General features: G+C 34.6%; 1 protein-coding gene across 6 annotated transcripts in view; it reads left to right on the forward strand.

Moving 5' to 3' along the window:
* JMJD1C (jumonji domain containing 1C) overlaps nt 1–13,392 on the forward strand; it is a 308,561-nt gene that overhangs the window by 116,728 nt on the left and 178,441 nt on the right. The window lies entirely within an intron of this gene.

A 13,392-nucleotide genomic window follows, 5' to 3' on the forward strand; every position in this document is an offset into this window, starting at 1 on the left:
CGGCTGGGCCCGTGAGCCATGGCCGCTGAGCCTGCGCGTCCGGAGCCTGTGCTCCGCAACGGGAGAGGCCACAACAGTGAGAGGCCCGCGTACCGGAAAAAAAAAAAAAAAAAGATCCTAAAAGTGAAAGCAAAATGAAGCAAAGAAGCGTTAGTGGTATCACCATAGGAAGGAACTATTTTAAGTGACTTTATAACACAGTAACTTGATTATACATGCCTAGTAGGTTATACCCTAAGGACAAAAGAGCAACATAAGAACAATGTTTTCATTAATCACAGTGTTGGTATTCTTATTCCTAGATTGTTGTATATGTATTGTGCAGCAAAGTAAATGGATTTGTGTTGGTGTCATTGTTTAACAGGATCTTCAATATGGGAGAAATGAGATAGGGATATAAGATTGATGTTGTTTAAAAAAAATGTAGAATTTTATTTGCAAGTATCAAGACATACTAACTCTGACCAGTATATCTGACCAGCTCAGGAGTGGTGAGCACTCCTAGAACCCAGATTGTTGTCTCTGAAAGCTATTTCTTATTGACAAGTATATATGGATATATGGTTGATTTCAGGTCTGAGGCAGGAGTTGGACAAGATGACCCTGGGGTATTTTGTTATTCTGGAAGCAAGGAAGCTATCAAAGACTACTAAGGTCATGTCTAGAAGACTCAGAAACTAATTGAAGAGGCTCTCACTGGCCAAAGGTGGGAAATTTGAAAGCAATAGGAATAAAAACTGCAGTGATTTGAAGCATTACTACATTTGTTTAAATCCAAGAGTTTTTAATAATGATCTCTCCCCTAAAAACCTCTCATTATTTACCATTCTGGGACGTTAGGATACTAACTCATTACAGCCTGTTTTCCATGGCCTTCCATATCTGTGAGTTCTGTATCTGTGGAGTCAACCAACCATGAATTGAAAATACTTGGGGGGGAAGGGGGTGGATTTTAGAAAGTGAAACTTGAAATTGCCCAGCACTGATAACTATTTGCATAGCGTTTACATTGTATGTACAGTTATTTACATGGCATTTACAATGTATTAGATATTATACATAATCTAAAGATGATTTAACGTACATGGGAGGGGGCATAGGTTATACACAAATACTGCGCCATTTTAAATAAAGGACTTAAACATCGTGGATTTTGGTGTCCATGAGTGCGAGCTGAGGGCGGGGGTGGCGGTCCTGGAACCAGTCCCCTGCAGATATTGTGAGGGGCAACTGTATTTGAAAAACTCATAAAAATCAAGCATTTACTTTTCCTTTCCTAAACAAACTACCTCTTGGATACTGAAGATTTGATGAGGGGAATTTTCACTTATTAGACATATTCCAGATAGTAAATGAAGGAATGATAAAATTTGTGTATCACTATTATGCAACTGTCAGTTAAGTAGTGGATTTAGGCAATATTTGTCATTGGCTGCTATTACCACAGAAAGATATATGGTAATACATATATGCCTCAATGAAGAACACGGTACAGTGTGTGAGGTTGTCTTCTCTATCAGTTCGGAATTTAAGACTCTAGATTCAACAATTACAGAAAATACAGGGACAGAGGAACATGTTTAAAAATGCCATAGAAGTGTATAATCAGCAAAATACAGGTAACTGAAGACTGGAACGAATGACTTGACTTCTTTAACAAGAAAATTGCAGGAGGAAAAGAGATGGTAGAACCTATATAGATAAAAAGATGTAAGAATCATGTCAACCAGTTGCAATTCGTGGAACTTGTTTGGGTCTTAGTTTGAACAAACTGAAAAGGGAAAAAAAAGACTATCCTGGGAAACTTGAATGATGACTGATAATGAATAATTTTGCAGAATGAACAATTTTTTTCGTATAAAGAAGATTGGCCATGAGGTGAAATTGTTGAAACTAGATGATGGACACATGGGCATCCATTGTTATTTCTCTATATAATGAAAAGTTAAGGGCTTCCCTGGTGGCGCAGTGGTTGAGAATCTGCCTGCTAATGCAGGGGACACGGGTTCGAGCCCTGGTCTGGGAATATCCCACATGCCGTGGAGCAACTAGGCCCGTGAGCCACAACTACTGAGCCTGCGTGTCTGGAGCCTGTGCTCCGCAACAAGAGAGGCCGTTATAGTGAGAGGCCCGCGCACCGCGATGAAGAGTGGCCCCCGCCTGCCACAACTAGAGAAAGCCCTCGCACAGAAACGAAGACCCAACACAGCCAAAAGTAAATAAATAAACAAATGTGGGGTTAAAAAAAAAAGTTAAAACTAAAAAAGAACAATTAGATTTTTCAAGATATCTTTTCTTGTATCCAAAACCTGTCAGTAATCTAGCATACTAAATAGTTGAAGAATTATTTATGAATTTAAGTGTTTGTGTCTTTCACTCTCTTGTGGTGGAGAACCATAGATTAAAAGATGAGATCAGTTAAATAGTGGTGATTTTCATTTGAAGGGCTCTGCGGATATTTATTAAATTCGAGCATTATAGTTGACCTAATCAGAATTAAGAGAGCAAAACAGTTTTTGTTGATAGGGTTTGATAGAAGGAAAAATTCATTCCATGAGTTTGATTGTTGAAAAAATGCATACATTTAAATCCAGTCTTGTAAAATCTTTCTTCAACTGAGAAAAACAGAAATACAGTTAAGTGTACCAACTGTTGGTTTCCTTGTTTTGGCTGAACAAAGGGAAAGTTCTTAGGTGTAGCACAGGCATACCTAATAACTCTGTGCTCCAGTGACCCCTTGTGCCTATGATGAAAAGGTATCATTAGTTTCTCTTTAAAAAATTGGGGTATCCCCTTCTAAGAGCTCCTGGAAACAAAACATTTGCAAGTTTATAAATAAGTTCCATATCTTAAACTTGCTGGGACCTGACATTTATGTCCTTTTCATTTTAGGGCATGTTCTTCTCTTTCAGCTAAAGTTGCTACGTTACCAGTTATATGGCATTTGGGGAGTGTGTGTGTGTTTAATTTCAGGTTGTTAGTGTTTCCATAGCTCTTTCCTCACCCTCACTTCTACTTCCACATTTGCCTTTTCAAAGCAAAAAATGGGAAGGGTGGAGTTGGCTATGTCAGAGGACTTACATTCTTTCTTTCTCTTTCTCAAGGAAAAAGGATCCTGGGATCAACCCACACCATGATAATGTATAATTGCAGAAATTTCTGGCCCGTCAGAATATATGATTGCCATCCCATTATTTTATTGTTTACCCCAAAAGGCATATGAAGCTTTATAGTAGAGTACCAATAAGTATAATACTATTACATCATTCCTTTGGCAGAAGGCAGTGGCATAGTTTTCCATCACGCTCATTCCTCCTTCTTTACCTTTTCAGTTAAATTTTCTACTTACAATTTTTTTTTTTAATTAGAGTAAAATTAACTTTTTTTGGTGAACAGTTCTTTGAGTTAGGACAATGGCATTGTAGGGTAACCTTTACCACAATCAACATGTGTAACAGTTGAATCACTCTCCCATAGAATTTCCTTTTGTTACCACTCCTTTGTAGTCAAACCTTCAAATCCTCCACCCCCTTTAACCATGGACAATTAATAATCAATTCTCAGTTCTTGTTTTGTCTTTTCCCGAATGTCATGTGAATAGAACCATATAATAGATAACCTTTTGAGGCAGGCTTCTTTCAGTTATCCTGATGCATTTGAGATTTATCCATATTGTTGCCTGTATCAGTAGTTTCTTCCTCTTTATTGCTGAGAAATATTTCATTATATGGATATACCATAGTTTGTTCATCCATTCCCTGTTTGTGTTGTTTGTAACTTTTGTCTATTAAAAGTAAAACTGCTCTAAACATTCATATACAGGCTGTTGTGTAAGTACAAGTTTTATTTCACAAGGCTGAAATTTTAGCCCTACTGTTAGGTATGCAGTAATATCTCATTGTGCTTTTTATTTGCATTTCTCCAATGACTAATGATTTTGAGTATCTTTTCATTAGCTTATTTGCCACCTGTATATCTTCTTCGGTGAAGTATCTGTTCAAATCTTTTCCTATGTTTTTCGATTGCTTTGTTTTCTTTCTCTTGAATTTTGGCAGTTCTTTATATATCCTGGATACAAGTCTTTTGTCAGATAAACAATTTATAATTTTTATTTTTTGGTCCTGTCTGTGGCTTTTCATTTTCTTAACATTGTCTTTCCCAGAGCAAAAACTTTAAATTTCGATGACATCTAAGTAATTACATTTTTTCTTTTATGTTTTGTGCTTTTGAAGTCATTTCTAAGAATTATGTGCCACAAAGACTTTCTTCCAAAAAGTTTTAGGTTTTACGTTTAACTTTATAACCTGTTTTGGCCTAAGTTTTGTATATGGTGTTAAGTATGGATTGAAGGGTTTCGGGGGGGTTTGTTTTGTTTGCATAGGGGTGTCCAGTTATCCCAGCATCATTTGTTGAAAAGGTTATCTCCTTTGAATTGCATTTGTACATTTGTCAAAAATCAGTTGTCAGTTCTATATGGATCTGTTTCTGGACTTTATTCTCTTACATTGATTTGTGTGTCTTTTGTCACTACCACACTGTCTTGATTAATGTAGCTTTGTAATGCATCTTGAAACCAATTAGTGTGAGTCATCCAACTTTTTTCTTCTTTCTTGAAGTTGTTTGGTCTATTCTATATCTTTTTGCCTCTCATATAAATTTAAGAGTCTGCAAAAATCCTGCTGCGATTTTTATTGGAATTGCATTGAGTTTATAGATCAATTGGGGGGAAATTTTACTTTAAGAATATTGAGTCTTTAACAAACACAGTGTATCTGTCCTTTTATTTAGACCTTCATTTTTTTAAAATGCGTGTTTTGTAATTTTGTCATACACGTCCTAAACTTATTTTGATCAATTTCTGCTACTTTTTATTATCTTAAAATACTGCTAACTGCTTTGATGCGAATGAGGAGTGTATGGCGTTATATATTCTCTTCCCACCCAAGACTCCAGAAACCAAGGTGCTTCTCTCAGGTTTCTGGGCTCTGGTGCTTAGTCTCAGCTTCAGTCAGAGATCAGACTCTGTCAAACTGGATTGCTGGCCCACCATGATAGAAAGAGTCCATTATTTATTTATGGTTGACTTCTGTTAGGGATAAAGGTATATTTGGTCAGAATGCACATACAGTCTCAAAGGTGCAAGTTGTTTGTTTTTTTGAGAGGAGGGATATTCCTCATGTTTATTTTCTCATAAATTTAAAAATTCATACTTTTATCTGCCAGATGGAACTATCCTTTATAGTTGAAGTAAGGTAAAGTCTTAATGGTAACTATGTGCTTTTTAGACATGACTCAGCAAATTCATAATAAAACCTATTGCTAGCCACAGTATCCTTGAGGCAGAAAGAAAAGTACAATTATAAATTTATTGCTAAAAAATTAATTGGGGGGGGCTCCCAAAGTACAACAAATTGGCTTTACAGTTTTTACATAGATCCACTAGAAGATTTTCTAGCCCTATGAGGTAGATGGCCTAAAACTAGGTCCCTGGAAATAAGCAAAGGTATATTCCATATTTTGATCATTGCTTGGTAGGTTATCCTCTTTAGGTTTACAGAAAACACCACACAGGGCTCTCTATTCTCGAAAACACATGAAAGAGAATTTGGCAGCCCAGGAAATTTAAACGGTTTCAGACTCAATTTAAGATCAAAGGATCTGAGGCCAGGGAAGTCCAAATGATCTCCACAAAGTAAGTGTCAAGGATCTGTGGTGATAATTGTGTCTTGGAATACAGCATATATGGGTGAGACACCTAATAATAATTGTGCAATGACCCTTTGTAATGACACCTGCTATCCTTTAATACAGGTATCAGCCAAGTATATGATAGGGATGAAACATAATGAGGTCGTTCTCCTATGCCTAGAGTAATTCTTGTATCTAAAATGTTTGACAAGGATAGTAAGCCCTAGTTTTCAATTCAAAAAATAAAAATAAAAAGACTTGGAATCTTACGGTTTTCTTTCTGCAATAGAAAAAATAAATATCTACCTCAAAATGAGTGCACAGTTTTAGTATGAGTGTACTTATTCTGATAGTGAATATTCTGGTACCATTATTTAAAAATTCTGTTAGTTTTAGTTATAATTTCAGATGACTTAACTGCTTAAGTGCTGTTGATGTCTCAAAAGCTAGGTGGCTGAAATTTCTTTCCCCAGTGCTCTTCATAACACTCTACACTGGCACTGTCTTGAGACCTTAGGTTGGTAGGAAAAGCCTTGTATAATTGTCCAAATACAAATTCTGATATTGAATACTGTGTTAGTTAACTGGAAGTGTAGAAGTATTAAAGAAGGACTGATTAACTTTAAGTAATACACTAGTAGTGAATTTTGACAGTGACTAAAAACAGTTGTTTCATTCTGATGGTCTAACTTTTTTTAAAAAATCATTGAGTAATGTTTTATTGTATGGATGTACCACAACTTGTTTATCTGTTCACCTATTGAAAGACATTTTGGTTACTTCCAAATTTTGGCAATTATGAATAAAGCTGGTGTATAAATGTTATAGAATATGTGTTAAATACATTAGCCATTTGCATGAGAGTTTTCTAAAATACATTTCTGCATCATCTTAGATGATCCTGGATATAAATTTAGACTTTTTCTGCATCACTCATTAAACGTATTTATTACAAGCTAGTAGTAGAGGGGACAAACATTAAATATACACAGACATATTTTATCTGTGTCAAATGGTACAAAGTATATGGTGCTATGAAAGTAAATGATAGAGGGTTTTTAAAAAAATGTTTTGCATATATTTTTCAATTAAACAAATGCCCATTTAATATAAATTATAATACAGTGATACTATTTTCTGACCAATTTTGAGTCCCAGGGTGCAAGATTTTCTAAAGTCTTCATGAAACTTTTTTATAGTTTTTAGAATGCTATGGAAGCAGGTCTTCAGAGGCTCTCTCCCTGTTTTGCTTTTATAATCTGCTTTAGACTTGGAAACTAGATAATGTAGTTTATTATTATTATTGTCTTTATACTAGTGTTAGTAAGGTCTGACACAAGATGAGAGAGTTTACCTTTGCGTAAAGTGCATTTGCCTGTAGGGAATGGAATTTGTAACATCTTCCTTGGCTCGTTAGGAGCCTTTTAGCTCGTTTTTTAGTTCTGTCGTATTTCAGATGGATAGCAGTGCTATTGTCCTACATAAAAATAATATATTTAGAACACAGTACATTTTTGCTCACATTTATTTGTTTCTGCCTTTCAAGGTACACTTTCCTCTATTACTTAGTTTTCTTCATTGATAAAATAAGTAGCATGTTTCTCGATCCCAATTAATTAAATATTTTATTAACATACACATGAACAGTTAGATCGAGAAACAGAAGTGTATTTTAATTTTACGACTCAGTTACCAATGCCCTAGTGCTGAGTTCTTTATAAATAGTATAAAGAAAGGACATTCACCACTGCTTTACATTGTTATAGCAAGTCTTCTTCATTTCTGTGGTAACTTTCTTAAAAATCTATTTCAGAAGGTAAATGGAGGAAATTAACAGTACAAAAAAAAAAAAAGTAAAAGCAGAAGTAGTTTTCAGTACTGTGAAAATAAGGAATAAAAGTACTTGATTTTTTAATTCAAAGTATCAGAGAAATATATTTTACCTCTGGCCAACTCTTTGAGAAGTTACTTAACTGGAAAACCAAATCTGAAAAGAAGAGTATCAGTGATGATTTTGAGCTGCCTCAGCTACCTGAAAGGTTAACTGCCTATTACACTGTCTTCTGGAGCCCAGTTAAAGAAAGACCACATGGTTATAGACAAGAACATAGTATAGTCTCTGTTATAGATAGGGGGAGGAAAGACCCAGTTTTTTATTAAGTTCTTTTACAAGAAGGAAGGAACAAAGCATCTTGTAGCTGCAAGAGAAAGCTATGAAAGGGGTCACTGGATTTGGAGTTGGTAGCAGTAATAGCGGCAGAAAAGTTTTGAGAATGGCTTGCCAGTTGGGTGATGAAGACTGCCAGCATAAATTTTCAAAACTGTGGAGCTCTAGGACTGAGCTTAAGAGGCTAATAATCAATTGCTAAGGAAAAAAAAAAAAAAAACTAACATACTTAGTAGACGATTGATACTCGTGTTGTAAGATTTTCAGCCTACTTTTAAAAGTACTCCTAGAATTGTAATGATATATTATGGGAGCTTCTGCATTTGACCTTTTTTCTATAAAAACATTAATAGTTAATTCAGTTTCTAATCATGTCTCAAAAGACCAAAACCAGAATCTGAGTCTTCTCTAAACAAATTATGTTGGGGATTTATTAACAAGCATTTGTAGTATTCAGGACTTTGCATTTAACTTAGGTTTTTCTTTGTTACATATTTAGTTGCTCTCCCTCTCCTTTAAACTCTTGAGTTACATCCTAATGCCTTCAGTTTTGTAAACTATTCCCAGGAATCCCTTTTAACCCATAGAAGAGCTCTCTTCATTAATTCATTCCTGTGGTTTAAAAGCATCCCCAGAGTTTGTGCTCCTGGAAAGCTTTTTCCTCCTTGTTTGGTAAAGCTCCTTCTCTCTCTTCCTCATCTTTTATATTGTCTAGAAACTACTGTGGTCTCTAAAATGCCTCCTTATGCTAAAAAAGAGCTGAACTGATGGTGTTTGTCCTTTTTAGCCATTTTCAGTTGTGTGTCATTTGAATAATTGTCCAAAAGCCGTAAATTGCTTAACTTCTCTATGCCTTAGTTTTCTCTTTTGTAAAACCTTACCCAACACATTGTAAGCCCTCAAATTTTAGCTGCTGCTATCATTACTAATGTTATAGACTTGGTGTTTGTGTCCCCCCAAATTCATATGTCCTAACTCCCAATGTGAAGGTATTTGGAGATGGGGTCTTTGGGAGATAATTAGAGTTAGGTGAAGTCATGAGGCTGGGACCCTCATGATTGGATCAGTGCCCTAATAAGAAGAGACCGTCTGTGCTCCCACAAAGAAGAGGTCATGTGAGCACACAGTGAGAAGGCAGCTTGTCTACAACCAAGGAGAGAGTCCTCCTCATAAGCAGACCTTGCTCTATTCAGTCTTCCAGCCTCTGGAACTGTGAGAAAATAAGTTTTTGTTGTATATGGTATTTTGTTAAGGCAGCACAAGCAGACTAAGACAGTCATCATCATCAATGATATTATGTTAAATACTATGCATAATTTATCCAAAAGATAGTAGTATATATACTGAATTATATAATGTAATAAGGAACTTTGAAGATGATGGGAATATAATTCTTTTTCATTAGATGTAAAGAAGGTAAGTGTAACTTAAGCATCTTTGAATAGTTTGCATTTCTTGATGCATCTTGTTATTCACCAAGTAGTAGGTAAGTAATTCATAGAGAAGAGGAGTAAGCAATATAGATATTGAAAGCACGCTTAGTCTGTTTTATTAAACAATATAGATACTGAAAGCAAGCTTGGTCTCCTTTATTTTACTATTTGCTATCTTTGTTTGACCCTTTTTCTCATTTTGCCCCCTAGGGCTCTAACTTGCAGACTCATTGTGGAAAATCTTAAGGCCATTTTAAGTGTGTCATTCTTCTACCTTTACGCCACAAAGGAGTCAGCTACCCAGACATCCCTCTCTATTCAAGTGATTTATCACTTGCTGTGTGCATCACCTTGTAGGGACTATGCTGCTGTGTAACTGTGAAGCCTCTTAGAAGCTATCTTATTGTTTTCACTGATTCCATCATTTACTAGGTGTTTGACCTTAAGCAACTAATTTCTCTGTATCTCAGTTTCTGCTTTTGAAAAAGTTGATCCTAATAGTGCCTACTTACAGGGTATATGTAATGATTAAATAGCTTAATATATGGACATAGCAGGCACTATTGAAGTGTTAGCTGTTTTTGTTGTTACTGGTATTGCTTTTATTTCCATTATCAATAATACTTGTTAACTCTGATAGAGGTTTGAATGCCCCTTGGGAAATGAATGATTATCTGTGATCCCCAGACTATTTTAGAATTTTCAGAACCTAGATTTATATATCACAATGTGTATTGTAATTTTTACTTGTGATTGTCATTACAGTAATATACTGTTTTAGTGTGAATATGTATTGGACTCCTCTGTAGAATTGTCCTTATGATTTTAATTTTAGTTCACCATAGCAAATTTAATATAACTACACAGAATATTATACTTGTTTATTAAAATGTTGGATTTTATCATACCTACTAGGATGGCTGTAATAAAAAAAAGAGAGGAAATAGCAGAAGCCACTTAACATTGTTTCAAACTGCTTATACCTTGGATTATGTCAGACTATTTCTCAGGTTTAATTCTAAATTTACAGTTCATTATTTTCTAAGATCAACCTATTTCTTTAAAATAATTCTTAGATTTATTGATTATTGCTCAACATACCCTTTGTTTAAGCTTGGGCTAGTTCATGAGTGCCTATTAATTTTGACCCTTTTTAATGTTAATAAAAGTGTAAACTTTTGAAGTAACCTAAAATTATGGTTACATTTGTTTACGTTTTTTGTAAAATAAAATTTAAAAGAGACCTAGCTTCCTTATTTTATATAGTTTACATGAAATTATTTTCGCTAATGTCTCTTTTGTCTTAACTAATAAATGAAGTCACCAAATGATTTTAATTTTTTCACAATTTCTTCCAATAATCTAGAAAACTTATTTTAAATACGACTCTAAGCCAGTAGTAATAAAAACATTACTTTGTTGATTTATCGTATTCCTCTATTTCATTACTTACTTTTATATAAAATATCTGCTTACAAAATATCTTTTGAAATAAATATGCTTTATTCATTAGAGAGGAAGGTAAACTAACCTAATCTGCTATAATTACCATTTTAATTTGATAATTTAATTTTTAACATGTATGAATTAATAAGCCATAGTTAAACATTTCTGATTTTATAAAGGCATAGGGCATTTTTTAAATGTTTTGAGTAAGACATTTACTGTATTACACTTTAAACCCCATTAATTTACTATCTAGTTACCTACCTCCTTGAGTATTTGGGCAGAGATGACCAGGTTTTGGCCCCCCCTTGATTTCTTTTTTTGTTTGTTTATAAGAGCTATTTGAAAAGGTTATGTATGTTATTTATATATATTCTTTTTCATATTCTTTTCCATATGGTTTATCACAGGATATTGAATATAGTTCCTTGTGCTGTATAGTAGGACCTTATTGTTTATCCATCCTATATATAATATCCAGTTTGCATCTGCTAATCTCCCTCCTCTCCTTCTCCCTTGATTTCTTATTACCAAATTATTTATATCAATTTGTAGACAGGTAATTTGTGTGAAAAAACTAGTCTGTTTTTCCACCTACTGCTATTTTATAGAAAACTATTAAGTACCCCATAATAGAAGATTTTATGGACAAAGAAATTGGGAAAAATCTCACAGTATAAACTCCCTTATTATTAATAATGCATAATGAACACTGGCATGTTAAAAGACTTGAGAAGACCTCTGGTAAAATTAGACATTTGTTACTTTAACTTATTAGTTCCTGAGCTTTGTGCATGACTTATTTGGCTTCCCTAATGCTTATTTATATACAAAGAAATGATGATTCTATAATATAGATTATATTTTGAGAAATGTTAGTGTAGTCTAATGCTTTTATTTTTAACATTAAAGATTCTTAGAGTCTAAGTAGTTTTAGCCTGTGGTGGCTGGTTGGTTTTGGCAGAATCAGGCCTGGGAACTCTTCGTAGTTCTCACATGACATTATGTAGATCCCCACCCTTCCTTTGCAGTAAATAAAAAGATGAGGCCTGCATTGCACTAAATTGATATAATATCAACATTATTATTATTGAAACCATGGTAAAAATAACTAAATTTGTCTTACATCATTTGATTTTTATAGCAGAAACAGTTGTGTGACTTTAATTTTCTTTATAAATGTCATTGAATAGAATATATTGTGAAAGAATAGGGGCTTTTCCTAGTTACTGGTCATTGTTTTATTTTGTAGAAAAATAAGAGATTGACACACACACACAACTGTCTAACGGTTTATCTACCTACTTACCTGTCTGTCTACAGTCAAATCTCAAATTCTTCACTATTGTTGATAGTATGGAGGTAAATTGGCTGCATAGCAAAGAAGCAGCAGAATGTCTAGTTTTAGTTTCCTTTTGTCCCCAAGGTCCTAGCAGATTTCCTAAAACTGCCCATGACACTGTCCATGCAAGATAAACTATGAGTTTAGAAAGTTCACTTCAAGCTGAAAGTTTTAATTTTATATCAAGGGCTTTGCATTTACATTGAATATGTCCTTTTAGATAAAGAGACGTTTATAAACCTTGGTTCTTTAGGTTCTTGGCTGAAATATTTTGTCAACAAGACCATATTACTGTCCAGGAGGGGAAAGCAAAGATAGTGCTAAGGTTTTCCTGAGCCTTATCTCAGCTTCAGTTTCCTGGAGTTTCCCAAAACCCATTTACACCACAATTGAGTAATTGAGAATCTTGAAAGATTTAAAGTAGTGGAGAAAGTGGTATAGTTTGAAATATTTGCATAACGCCATTTGGACCTCAGCTCAACCCCTAAGGATGCATTTTTAGAAGAAGCCAACAGAGCTTCTTCTGTGCCTTCATGTGGATAACCATGAACAGAGATTAAATCCTTGAACAATGTATTTCTCTTTCCCAATTCTAATAGGTAAGCATATCTAACTAGCTTCCTAATGGGCAGTAGCACAGATATCTCAAAATCAAACATATGTTTTAGCAGTTTGCCTCCATGTTTAAAAGTCGATGACTGCAAGAGGCAGGAGATCCGTAATATTTGTTAAGCACTTTGTATGTATGCAGCACTGCAGTGAACACTAAAACAGTTCTGCCCTCAGCGAGCTTGTACTTATATACTAATATAAACTGGGGAAAAAAACTGCTTGTAAATGTTCAAATGTTTGAATCGAAGTGGGGGTTATAAACATCCTCTAAGAACTTGAACAAGGCCAGAAGAACAAACAGAATTTAAATAAGTGGAAACTGAAACACTTCAGGTGTAAGGGAGCAAAAGATGGGTGGAAAAAAAAAAGAACAAGACGGCCTCCAGCGTAACTCATAATGTAATAGGGAGCACAGTTCTATGAATGAAAAGGATGACAGTGGGGAAAGAAGAGTTGAATGATTGAATGACTTAGCATAGAAGCGTCAGCTTCAGTTTTCCAAATACAACACGCGTGTCTTGTTCTTGTTTTGGTGGAAAAGCTTTTGGTCTTTCATCATTGAGTATGATTCAGCTGTGAGTTTTCCATTATTATCTTCATTAAGTTAAGGTAGTTTCCTTCTATTCCTAGTTTGACTATTTTTATAATGATAGGGTGTTGAGTTTGTCAAATGCTTTTTCTTTGTCAGTTAAGATGATCATATA

The sequence above is a fragment of the Stenella coeruleoalba genome (assembly GCF_951394435.1).
Source record: "Stenella coeruleoalba genome assembly, chromosome: 16".
Lineage (NCBI taxonomy): Eukaryota > Metazoa > Chordata > Mammalia > Artiodactyla > Delphinidae > Stenella > Stenella coeruleoalba.